Here is a 12,185-nt window from a genome sequence, read left to right as displayed (position 1 = left end):
ACATCCCCATTTTCACGGCCAGAAAAGACCGATTTTGTTTATGCTTTATAAAAATCAGAGTACCTATTTTAATAAAAATGTTGCGGAATTTGTTCCCAGTAAAACATGATAAATACGTTATCAAAGCATTTCCGAAGAAAAGTATTTTTATTCATTTTAAAACATTTGGGATGTCATCGTCAATACAGAAACATAAGCAAGGATTGTGAAACTTACATTCATTATCACTAGTGATTTATATCTCCTTAATCTCTTAGTGTAATGTGACTTCATATCAACACCTGTGATATAAATAAACTGAGTGGGTCAGGTTGGGAAACCTGGCGAGTACATAGGGTTTTCAACCCACAATAAATAAGTTTATTAACTTTATCAAACCAAACAAACCCGATTACCTGTTCCCGTTATCCTCACTTTACGTCCCTAAAACATCTAACACAAGGGACCTAGTCTAAGGGACTTTCATCGGGGTGACAACACATGCTTCGGGGGTTCCTCAGCAATTCATGTCAAATAAGGCAACCATGTGGGGGATGGAGTACTGATGGTGAGCACACAGTTCAAATAAACACCTACAGGTTGCGAGCCTGCTAGCGTTCCACTGGTCTGTCTAGAATAGTCCGTGGTCGTCATCTATACTCCGATAGATGACTGGATCATCAATAACATCTATATTGAGGCCTCTCATTATTTTATTTGGTCACACAACAACTATTACATTTACCCATGTTTTACCCAACACGTTTTGTAGATATAAAATACATAAACAATTTAAATCATTTAAAACGTGTATAAAAATATTTCACCTAGCATAGACAGCAAGTATTCAGACAATATGCACACATAGCACGTAATTTATATTAAATACTTCATATCTATGTGTAAGATGAAAGGGACCATGCACTTACTTGAAAAGGTGGTGATTCCGAACTCAGACAGCGCTTCGCTTCTTAAAAATAATTTCCTTCGATGAAACCTAGTATTATTACCACTAGAGTTTAGTATATTATTCGCCGAGAGTAATTAATAGTCTAGCTATTATTACTATTATATAAGCGTTAAAAAATACTTATATAACCCATAGTAATAGCCCAAGTACTTATTATAAGTTCCTAATAACGTTACTATAATTAAATAAAAGCTATATTAAAAATAGCGTAGGTGTAGCTCACTTACAACGAGTTTTATAGAAAACCGGGTTTTGCTTGAAGCAGCGTTCCCGAGCCGAAAAGCTCTTCTTCTCGGAGCCGTCGAGCACTCCGGGGCTTCCGCCTCGTGCTAGGGAGGTTCCATAGGCTTTTCGGGGGGTTTCAGGGCTAGAGAGAGGTTCTAGAGAGAGAGAGTAAAGAGAAGAAAGAATGGGAAAGGTGTGAAGAAAATGAGGGTGTGAGAGGTTCTATTTTAGGGTGAAAATGATTGAACTTGGTGCCACATGTCACCATCTAGTGGCAAGACTTGGGGAGAAAGCAATGGCCAAGATTGTGCCACATCACCCATTTTCGCACAGCACACTTCCGACTTCTAAAATCCGTAACTTTCACATACGACCTCTGTTTTTGACGTTCTTTATATCCACGCGTAGGTAAAAATAGATCTACAACTTTAATTTTGACTCCGTCGGCTAATTCTTGACCAATCTTAAATTTAATAGTACGAGGAGATTATATTGTTAAATGTCCGCGTAAAATTCATAACTTCTACATACGGACTCTATTTCCGTCTGTCTTTTTACCGTTGAGTTCCTATTAACGTATACTACAACTTTTGTTTAGATTTCTAAAGCTAAAAAGTCCTCCATCGTAAATTCACTATTTACGTCTCCCGGTGTCGTGCCGGTTTTGCCGTAAAACTTCGACGAACCATAACTTCTTCGTTATAACTCGGATTTCAACGTTCTTTATATGTACGGAACCCTTGAGACGTATTATACAACTTGGTTAAGATTATTTATTCTAAATAATCTTTTGTAAAAAAGTCGTTTTCGACCCCTATTATCTCTAAATGGACTAGCCCGAATCTACGGGCGTTACAGTTTGCAAGCTATATAATCTGCTTTATGGCCCTAAGACCTTCACTCTCATCAATCTCCATCTAAAATTCGTCCCTCTAGCTAACCCTAATCATGGAGAGTGCACCTTGAGCTCATTTGTGTGTTTTGGTTGTATTCTTTAAGAAGAAGAAGGTGGTGGAAGGACTTTGGAGCTTGGAAGAAGTTTGGATCTAGGATTCTCACCTTGCTAGAAACCTTCAGCAAGTAAAAAGCTCCTAGCTTGATCATGTTTTATTATAGATCTAGTTACTCCTTCATTTAGGGCATTTTTGTCCCAACCTTGGTGATTCTTGAGCATGACATGCTCTTAACCAAATAAGCCATCCTTTCAGACCCATTGAGGGGTATTGAGTCATAAAAATGAGATCTTGATGCTTAGTTATTCCCCATGCATGCTCTAGAATGTCTTTAGGGATTAAGAAGTTAGGATTGTTGGTAATAATCACTTAATGGACATGCAAAGTCATAAAATTGGAAACTTTATGACTCTTAGTGGTAATTTGGCCCTGGATCTATAATTGGAACGTAAGAGCTTAATGTATTAAGCTCTTATTATGGAAAAATGGACTTTGGTGCGTACGTCGTGCGTAGTTTGGGGTACACCGTGCATACGGGGTCAACGACCCGATTCCGGTCAAGGCTCGTGTACGCCCATCGTACAAGCTGAGTACGTCTGGTCAGTTGAGTTGACTGAGTTGACTCGTTGATTTTGACCTTTGACTAGAGTTTTGTCCAAGTTTGACCTAGGGATATTTTGAGTATTTTGACCAATTTGACTTTGACCTTCAATCTTGCCCCGACCCTAACAATTCTTCTATCAACAAATACCACAACAATTTTATACGATGCAACCTCTTAGACCAACAACATTTCAAAAAAATTCTCCGCTCCCCGAATACGTTCACTCACCGGAAGTCGAATTTGTTCGAGAAACTCAACCCGATCCCGAACCGGTAGCCGAGCCTGATCCTGAAATTGTTTGGGAAACCCAACCCGAATCGTCCAACCCTAAAAAATGCGGAAAAGCAAAAGCACCGGTTCGAAAAGAGAAGAGGATGTCTCAACAATGACAACCGGACGAAGAGTTGGTTTTAGCGCAATCATGGGTCGATATTCCGAAAGATTCCAAAAAAAGAAACGTGCAAGAAGATGACAATTTGTGGCGACAGATAAAGGATCGTTTTTCTGAAGGTCATGGATCGTGGAGAGTACCGCACTAAATATCAATGTACTAGCAAGTTTCGCGAGATGAACAAATTTGTCACTAAGTTTAATGACATTTATAACAATTTGTTAACATGACGAAAAAGCAGGGAAGACGATGAACAAATCTCAGAGATGACCCTTAAAATTTATCTTGTTGATAGTAATAAGAAGTCGTTCAGGTTTCTCGATGATTGGAGATTTTTATCAAACTTCCCGAAATTGATAAAAGAGTATGGTAACGAAGAAGGTGGTTAGAAAAGAACCAAAGTTTCTGAGACGTCTTACACTACTTCATCATATGCACATTTAGGGGTCGATTTGAACGAAGTGGATGAGTTCAAGCTGGAAGAAGTGGTTAGACCGATGGGTCGGGATAAGGCAAAAAATGAGGATCGTCGTCGAATACATCGAGAACGGGAAGAGGAGATGATATACATAGAGTTGCTACAAGTTTGGAAGTTTATAATTTGAATTTTTTGAGTTGTTTGAGTTTTGAAAATGAGAAGTTGGAGGAGGAAAAGAGACCGAGAGAGGAAAAGCAATGGGCTCGAGAGGTGAAGCAAAAAACACGGGATATGGAATTTTTAAGAAAACCTTACGATCATCTCATCGGAGACGAGTTCGATATGGTTTTGAGGGCTAGAGCGAAAATCATGAAAAAAATATTACAAATAGTATTTTTTTTGTCGGTTTTAAGAATGTAAACTTTTTTATGTTTTTAGTATTGTAATCGTTTTTATGTATTTTTCTTTGTCGTTTTTAGGAATGTAATCGTTTCATCTAAATTAATGAAGTTTTTTTAGTTAATTACATGTTATTCAACTAAAAAAAGGAAAAAAAAAACAAAAATGTTTTTTAATTTATTACATTTTATTCAATTTTGAAAAAAAAAAACAAAAACAAATGTGATAAGATGTAGTATGAAGACACTAGTTTTGTGGGGTGTTGTAAAAAATAACATGCCATTAAAAAATATGGTAAATGTGATATGATACCCACCAATTACCAGCCTAATAGATTCTTCTCCTTTTTTAGAGGGATGTAAAAAATAATTTAATCAATAAACACATGCAACATAGTATAAAAATGCAGTCATATTGGAATATATTATAAAATAAAAATGACACCGGATTTTATAAGTTTTTTGGTTTTTCGTTTTGATGCAAATTCCTATTTAGTTGGTGATCAGTGCAAATTAACGTATAATCAACAAAAGTAACTAACTGAAGTAGGGACGTCTCGCTTGATTTTGTGGATCATGTGAAAAACTAAAAATGAGCCCCTAAATATAATTTTTTTATATATAAGCAAAATTTGTTAATACTCTAATAATTCGTTAAATGTTATCATTTTATCAGGATTTGTGAATATTTATGTTCCAAATAACACATAAATATTTATATATAAGGACACCTTTGAAGACGCCCATGAACCTATGTTCCAAATAAGTGAATAACACATTGCAATTAACCACCTGAAACGTTGGGAATATTTATGTTACATTTTGTTCGTTATGACAAACAATAAGAAACAAATACTTAAATATTACATTTAACGCATATAATTTCACCCAAGAAATACAAGTAATGTTAAATACCAATTGAACATATAATACTTATTACATTCTACAAGTTACGACAAGCAAACAAAAGAATATTCATAATAGATGATTCAAGACAATTAATTTCACCAACAAAATTCCACAATACAGACACATTTGTCATATTCAAGAAATTTAAACAAACAAGTTCCATTGGTGTATAAATATATAAATTTTAATCATTTAGTTTGAATTTTAATAGACCAACATTTATGCATATCATTTGCAAGTTGCAACTAGAAACCTTACACGAGCCTTACAAACAATTTACCTGAACTCATACAAAGTTTTAAGATAATTATGTCGAATAGCACTTAAAGCATACAAAAGATTTTGAGAAACAAACTACATTAAATGTTTTAAAGTTTCCAATAAATCGAATTTGTTGTATAAAACTATAATGAAGCTTTGTTTTTTTTTACTTGCTACACTATGTATAGCAGGTCATCATTAGAATTTTCATATTTTGGGCCAAGTTTTAAATTTTGTTATGATTGTGATACATGGTTTTTATATCTCTTTACAACTTTTTAAATGTAGACAAAATTGCAAAAATGGTTCCTGTGGTATGCAAAATTTTGGGGTTTTAGTCCAAACCCCAAGTTTTTTGGATTCATGGTCCTTTTGGAGTGGTTTGTATGTGGAAATGGTCCCTAGATTTAACTTTTGTTAACTTGTTGCTGTTAACCCTCTCATGTGCCTCCCACATGAGGGTATATTTGTCTTTTCACTTCTAAGGAACAATTTTTGCACCTGAAAAAAATATATCACCCTTTTTAAAAAAAAAATTAATACCTATTTATTTATTTTAATAATTAAAAAATAAAAGAGGTATCTCTCTCTCTCTCTCTCTCTCTCTCTCTCTCTCTCTCTCCAAACGCAACTTTGACCTACACATAAACACACACTGTCGATTGCAAAACAAATCTAGACTAAATATTGTCATCGATTCACCCGATCACAAACCAAATCTCCAAAATAAAATACAAATTAAACTACTGGTTCATCAACCATGTCATCCTTCTTTGTAATCTTCTCCAACTCCTGTGCATCCAATCGGATCCCAAATTGGTTGTCTCCTAATTTCATCTTGATCAATCAGTTGTGTTTAATCATCATCTCTTTACGTCTGCACCAGATAACTCAAAGGCACTTAGATAAATCAAAGGCCCAAGATGATTGTCGACGTTTTCCTGTGTATTTGACCAAGTAACACCAAACCCACATCACACAATTTTACAATTTCAACAGCATTAAGAAAAATGTGTATTTGAGAAACATACCTGATGAAGAAAATGAAGACGATGGCAACGAAATTGAAGAAGACCTTGTTGGTTTATTAGGTTTTAGGGTTCTCCAGATTTGGTATTCGATTCCAGATTTGGGTTAATGGGAAATCACTGATCAATAACCCACATCCTCCAGAATGAATCGTTCCAAGGTTCCAGTTTCACACACGATCACCATATCGCTTCCGGAGCCCTTGAAATAAACCGCCGCCACAACTTCAACCTCCACCGCTAGAGCACGTTTCGAATCCTACCCCCACGTATTGATTCATCAAAAGTTCATCATCAGCAAATTCATCACCACTGTGATTAGAACCAGTTGTTGCACAAGTGAAAAAGAATATGGAAGTTCCCCCACAATCGAACATTATTTAGGGGTTTTAGCTATTTTTGGGAAATATGGACACCTTGATCAAATTTTGGAGTACATCTAGACATTACCATTTGAAACCCACATCAGAAATCTGGGAAGCTGTAATGAACTATGCTCGAATCCATGGAGATATAGATCTTGAAGATAGAGATGAAGAGATATTAATCAATCTTGATCGATCAAAGATTGACCCAAAAAAATTCCAACTCCACTTCCGAAGAAGATGATGTATCTTACTCACGGGTAGCTAAAAGGAAGAACGGTGGTGATTGGTCCAAAATTGATTAGCTTCTTGAAAATTTCTGCCAAGGGTAAGAGATGGGTACGTGGCAGGGAATTGAAGTGTAATGTGTGTGTTTCTTCAGGTTTACCGAGAGAGAGAGAGAGAGAGAGAGAGAGAGAGAGAGACCTCTTTTATTTTTTAATTATTAAAAAATAAATAGGTATTAATTTTTTTTATAAAAAAGCGGGATATATTTTTTTCAGGTGCAAAAATGATCCCTTATAAGTGAAAAGACAAATATACCCTCATGTGTGAGGCACATGAGAGGGTTAACAGCAACAACTTAACGGAAGTTAAATCCCGGGACCATTTCCACATACAAACCACTCCAAAAGGACCATGAATCCAAAAAACTCGAGGTTTGGACTAAAACCCCAAAAATTTGCATACCACAGGGACCATTTTTGCAATTTTGTCTTAAATGTATGTATTTTCTATTTTTGTTTTTATCTTTTTAACTTCCGCTTTTAAATAGATTTTAGACAAAACTGCAAAAATGGTCCTTGTGGTATGCATTTTTTTGGGGTTTTAGTCCAAACCACGACTTTTTTGGATTCGTGGTTATTTTGGAGTGGTTTGTATGTGAAAATAGTCCATCCGAAAATTGAAATGACTATAATACCCTTGGTGTATTTATTTTTCATTTTTCTTTCATTTTTTGTAAATTTAATATTTATTTATTTATTTTAACAATTAAAATAATAATAAAGGGACCTCTCTCTCTCTCTCTCTCTCTCTCTCTCTCTCTCTCTCTCTCTCTCCTGAACACCATTTAGGATTTGAAGAAAAAACCCAGATTAATTTCTTCAACTCCACCTCTTCTTCATTTGTTCTAAAACTGGCAACTTCATAGAAAGAACTTTACAGCCTGCACTTCTGAGGGAAAAACACACACACAAGCAACCGATGCTCTTCAATCTAAGCTAAAATCGATGAATGATTTGGGTGTTCAATCGAAACAGTAAGTGTTATCTTCCCCATGTCAAAAACCAGCAAAACCAACATCAAGAAATTTGCTTTTGAAACCTTCAAAAACTCCATTGATGAAACCTTAGATTTTTTGCAACCTTCAAAAACTCCATTGATGTTGAAACATTCAAAAACTCCATTGATGAAAACAGGAGACCCACTTGCTCCAATATGATTCATTTAAATCTCAGAATTTTTTGCAATACCCACATCGAGATCTAGTTCAACATATGTTTCGACAGTGTTGGTGGCAATACCCTGTATCCTGTGAATGGAATCACAAATTCGTCCAATGGATGTATCCTGTGAATGGAATCACAAACTCGTTGATTCTTAGACTTCTCAAACTACCCAATACTTGTTGAATCTTGAAGGGAATTGATTAAAGTCATTACCGTATTCCTCTTCTTCCTTTATCAAAAACTGCCCAAACACAAGATAACAGGCACCAGCACTCTCTAATTTTCAGGCAGTGATGAGGTAGACCTAGATGCAATCTATAAGCAAACTCCAACAACGGATGTAGATCCAGATGCAGGTATCTGGTGGGACGACTTTAAACCCAAAATAAACTCGATTTGGGTAAATTTTTGGACGTGGGTTAATTTTTGGATGAAATCAGAAGAAGATGATGGAATTAAAACTTCATATACACTTTGTTCTCTGCCACCAAGTATGAATAATTTGTGGATGATATCAGAAGAAGAAGAATTTCTACAATAATTTGGTTATGAACTGGAAATTGTTTGTTTCTACAATTGAAGAATCTGGGGGTGATCAACGATCCTTAACAGGTGGGCCTTTGACCCCCATCGTTTATGAGATCTTTGATTTTTTAGCAAGCCCGATCCTTCTTAGTGTATCTGATAAATTATAGTTTTCAGATCATTGATTTTTTTATGCATATAGATGAACACATAAATTGTTCCACTTGATTTTATTTTCCACTGGTAAATCGATTTGATACAAAAGGAACTAAGAGAGAGAGAGAGAGAGAGAGAGAGGTCCTCTATTATTTTTTAATTTTTAAAATAAATAAATAAATATTAAATTTTTTAAAAAAATGAAAGAAAATTGAAAATAAATGCCCCAAGGGTATTATAGTTATTTCAATTTTCGGAGGGACTATTTCCACATATAAACCACTCCAAAAGGACCATGAATCCAAAAAACTCGGAGTTTGGACTAAAACCCAAAAAATTTGCATACCACAGGGACGATTTTTGCAATTTTGTCTAGATTTTAATTCCAATGTGTATTGTACGGTGGCATCATTGTAATACTACATTTAAAACTGATTTAAAAAAGTTATCAATTTTTATAGTAACTAACCTAGTGAGATATTGACATGACTATAATTTTTTATAATTTTTGAAATGTTCTAGAACGTTGAACATATATACATATAAAATGCCGAAAAAATATATAAAAAAAACTTACAAAAAACACTAAATTTAAAAACAGTATAAAAAAGTTATATAAAAATATTGTAAATTATAAAAAAGTTTTAAAAAAATGTATAAAAGTTTGAAAAAAAAAGTTGTAAAAAATTATTTTGTAAAGAAAAATTAAATTTGGGAAGATTTTATAAAAAATGATTGAAAAATTTGGATCAAAACCGTAACAAAATTTTAAAAAACTTAGATCAAATGTAAAATTATGAATGACTTTTTTATAGGGAGATATAGCATGTAAAAAACTAAAAAAACAAAGTATGTTACCATTTTAAACAATAAATTCAGTTTGTTAGCTATTAATTTTTTTTTTGAATAACTTGTTTTTAAAAATCAATGATAACTAAAAATTAAACATATAACTTCTATCACTTTTAACAAGGAAAACTTTAATTTATTTAACACCGAATAAATTCTAACACAAAAATGTATGAAATATGTTTCATAAAGAAATCATAAGTTCTATTTTGATAATCAGAAGTCAAATACAAATTAGTATTTAAATACCAAACCAAAGAACGTATAACATCACGTATCACACATGCGAGAATCGATACAAATAAACACATATACTCAATAAGGAATGTATTAACAAATTTAAAACACAATTAAACAAGAAAGCCAAACATTATCAAAAGTTGTATACAAGCAACCGTGCACGACTATTTAATTTTCTACAAATAATATGTATGAGTTTCAAGTTATATCACATAATATCCCAAAAAAAATCATACAAAACAAAGTTTGTATATTTTATCATTTTATGAAGACAAAATATTGATAATCAAAGCAAATTAGACAAACAAAGGTGCTAATTTTTGGGTTTCGAATATCAGTACAATTACTAGGATAAATCAAGGACCGTGTATGAGAAAAGCTTTTCAAAATTTGTGATTTCAACCTTATAGCCTAGGGTACGTATCACGAAATCCGATTTGGGATAATCCAAGAACAATCGAATTGTAATACAAGCCTATACCAAATTTAGAAACACATGATTACCTTGCAATCCATGTGTTTTCCTAAGAGAAGAAAACAAATTTTGTGATGTTCTAACTGTTCTCCAATGTTCCTCTCTTCTATTTATACATAGAATATGATCGTTTTAGGGTGAAAACAACGCCCTCTTAATAAACGTGAAGCAGAGTCATTTATAGGGACAGTTCAAACATATATTTTGTGCTTAGGACAAGAGAAAATAAAAAGGCCTCTTAAATACACAAGTATAGCCAAACAATCTACAAAAATCTATCAGCTTAAAGAAAAAAAAAATCTTGTAACTATTTTAGATATAAAATCATTAATAATAGTATCAAGATAAAAAAAAACTTTGGTTCAATGGTTGTGTCGTGTGCCTTCTATCCGATTGATCAGGAGTTTGAATCCAAGGAAGCTGGTTTTCTTTGTCGTTCTAAAAAAATAGAAGTAAGATCAATCTTGTCTATCATATCTTTATACATGAACGTAGTCAAAAAATTCTACATTTTTTATGACATCGATAAGATAAGTAATTTTTAATAACTTCAACTTTGAAATTTTATATGCAATGAAACTCAAACCGTTAGCACATAGGAATTATGACAACATAATCGACTAATACATTCTATCATTGCTTAATGTTTTTATAGGTCGTCATTTTACAATTCACCGATTCAAATCCCTCATTTTGGTTGCACATACTAATATTCTTTTTGAACAACGATGATAATTATATGTCTGCTATTGTTTCTTCCTCAAATTTAGGCCTTTGAATTTAGCTCATTTTCGCATATGTATTTTTTTTTCTTAAAAATAGACTAATGATTATGATTATATATTAATATTACGTAGCTTTCCCTATCATCAACCGTTTGGGTCAGGCCTCATTTGGCACCCATGTTTTAAGGGTGAAAACACTCGTCTTCTAAGGGGCATCACCCCTGTTTTAATGAGGTAAAGTTGAGCCATTTGGTCTTAATCGATGGTTTTAAGTGTGAAAATGGCACGAAGGGCTCTACGTTTGGACCCTGGTAAGGGTGCTATCCTTAAACCCTGCCAGGGGTGATGTCATTTTCGCATATTAAAAAGTTCCGGGCTTGTCTCAAATAAAAATAACCATTTAATAGAAAACAAACAATCTAAAAAATATTGAAAAAATTTCTGAAAATATCATGTTATGCGATTCCCTTAAAGGACATTGCAGGCTACCAAAATACTGGCTTTACCAAACTTGGTTGCCCACAAAAAGTTTTTTTTGGAATATAATAAGAAATAGACAATTAATTAAATGCTTTAAAAAATACGTAAAAAGAAAAAAAGGTCAGTTTGATCAAAATAATACTATAATTTAACAACAAAAAAACAAGAACACTTTATCAAACCAAAACCAACAATTAATATCATATTTATTTAGGAAAATAAAGCAAGCTAAAAAAATAGGAAATAATGATGTCATCTCCAAATCATTTGTCTAATGGAATCATACTTCAATTTCACAACCAGTTTCAATCATTTTACAAATTGATTTACAACAATCTTTGCAAAGCTAAATCATGTGGCAGACAATCATGTAGTTTTCTAATCGCATGTCGTTTTTTTAACGGTAGACATATAAAAACCCGCTAGCAAAAAGCTAGGTAAAGGAGAATACAAACACAACAAGAGAAACCGATTACATAATAAGTATCTTGGGATCTTGAAGGAAACCCACCTAGTTAGTAGTTGTTCTCCTATGTTTATTATTATACCAACAAAACGACTACATAAAAATCCTATCAAACATATCCGCTTTTTCAAAAGGAGTTTTACCAAATAATGTATCATTCCTAAAACGAATCCAAAAAATGTAGCATTCATGAAAACCCCAAATATGCCACCACAGAGTGTAAACAAACTTACTTCTATGATATCACATTTTTCTGAAGATGTAGCCTTTGAAACTAAGAGCATTCATAATGATGAATTCAACGAGAGAATTGAATG

Source organism: Lactuca virosa, chromosome 8 (genome assembly GCF_052849685.1).
Source record: "Lactuca virosa cultivar CGN04683 chromosome 8, Lactuca_virosa_CGN04683_v6, whole genome shotgun sequence".
Lineage (NCBI taxonomy): Eukaryota > Viridiplantae > Streptophyta > Magnoliopsida > Asterales > Asteraceae > Lactuca > Lactuca virosa.
The sequence above is the reverse complement of the archived record's forward strand: the minus strand, read 5'-3'. Positions refer to the sequence as shown.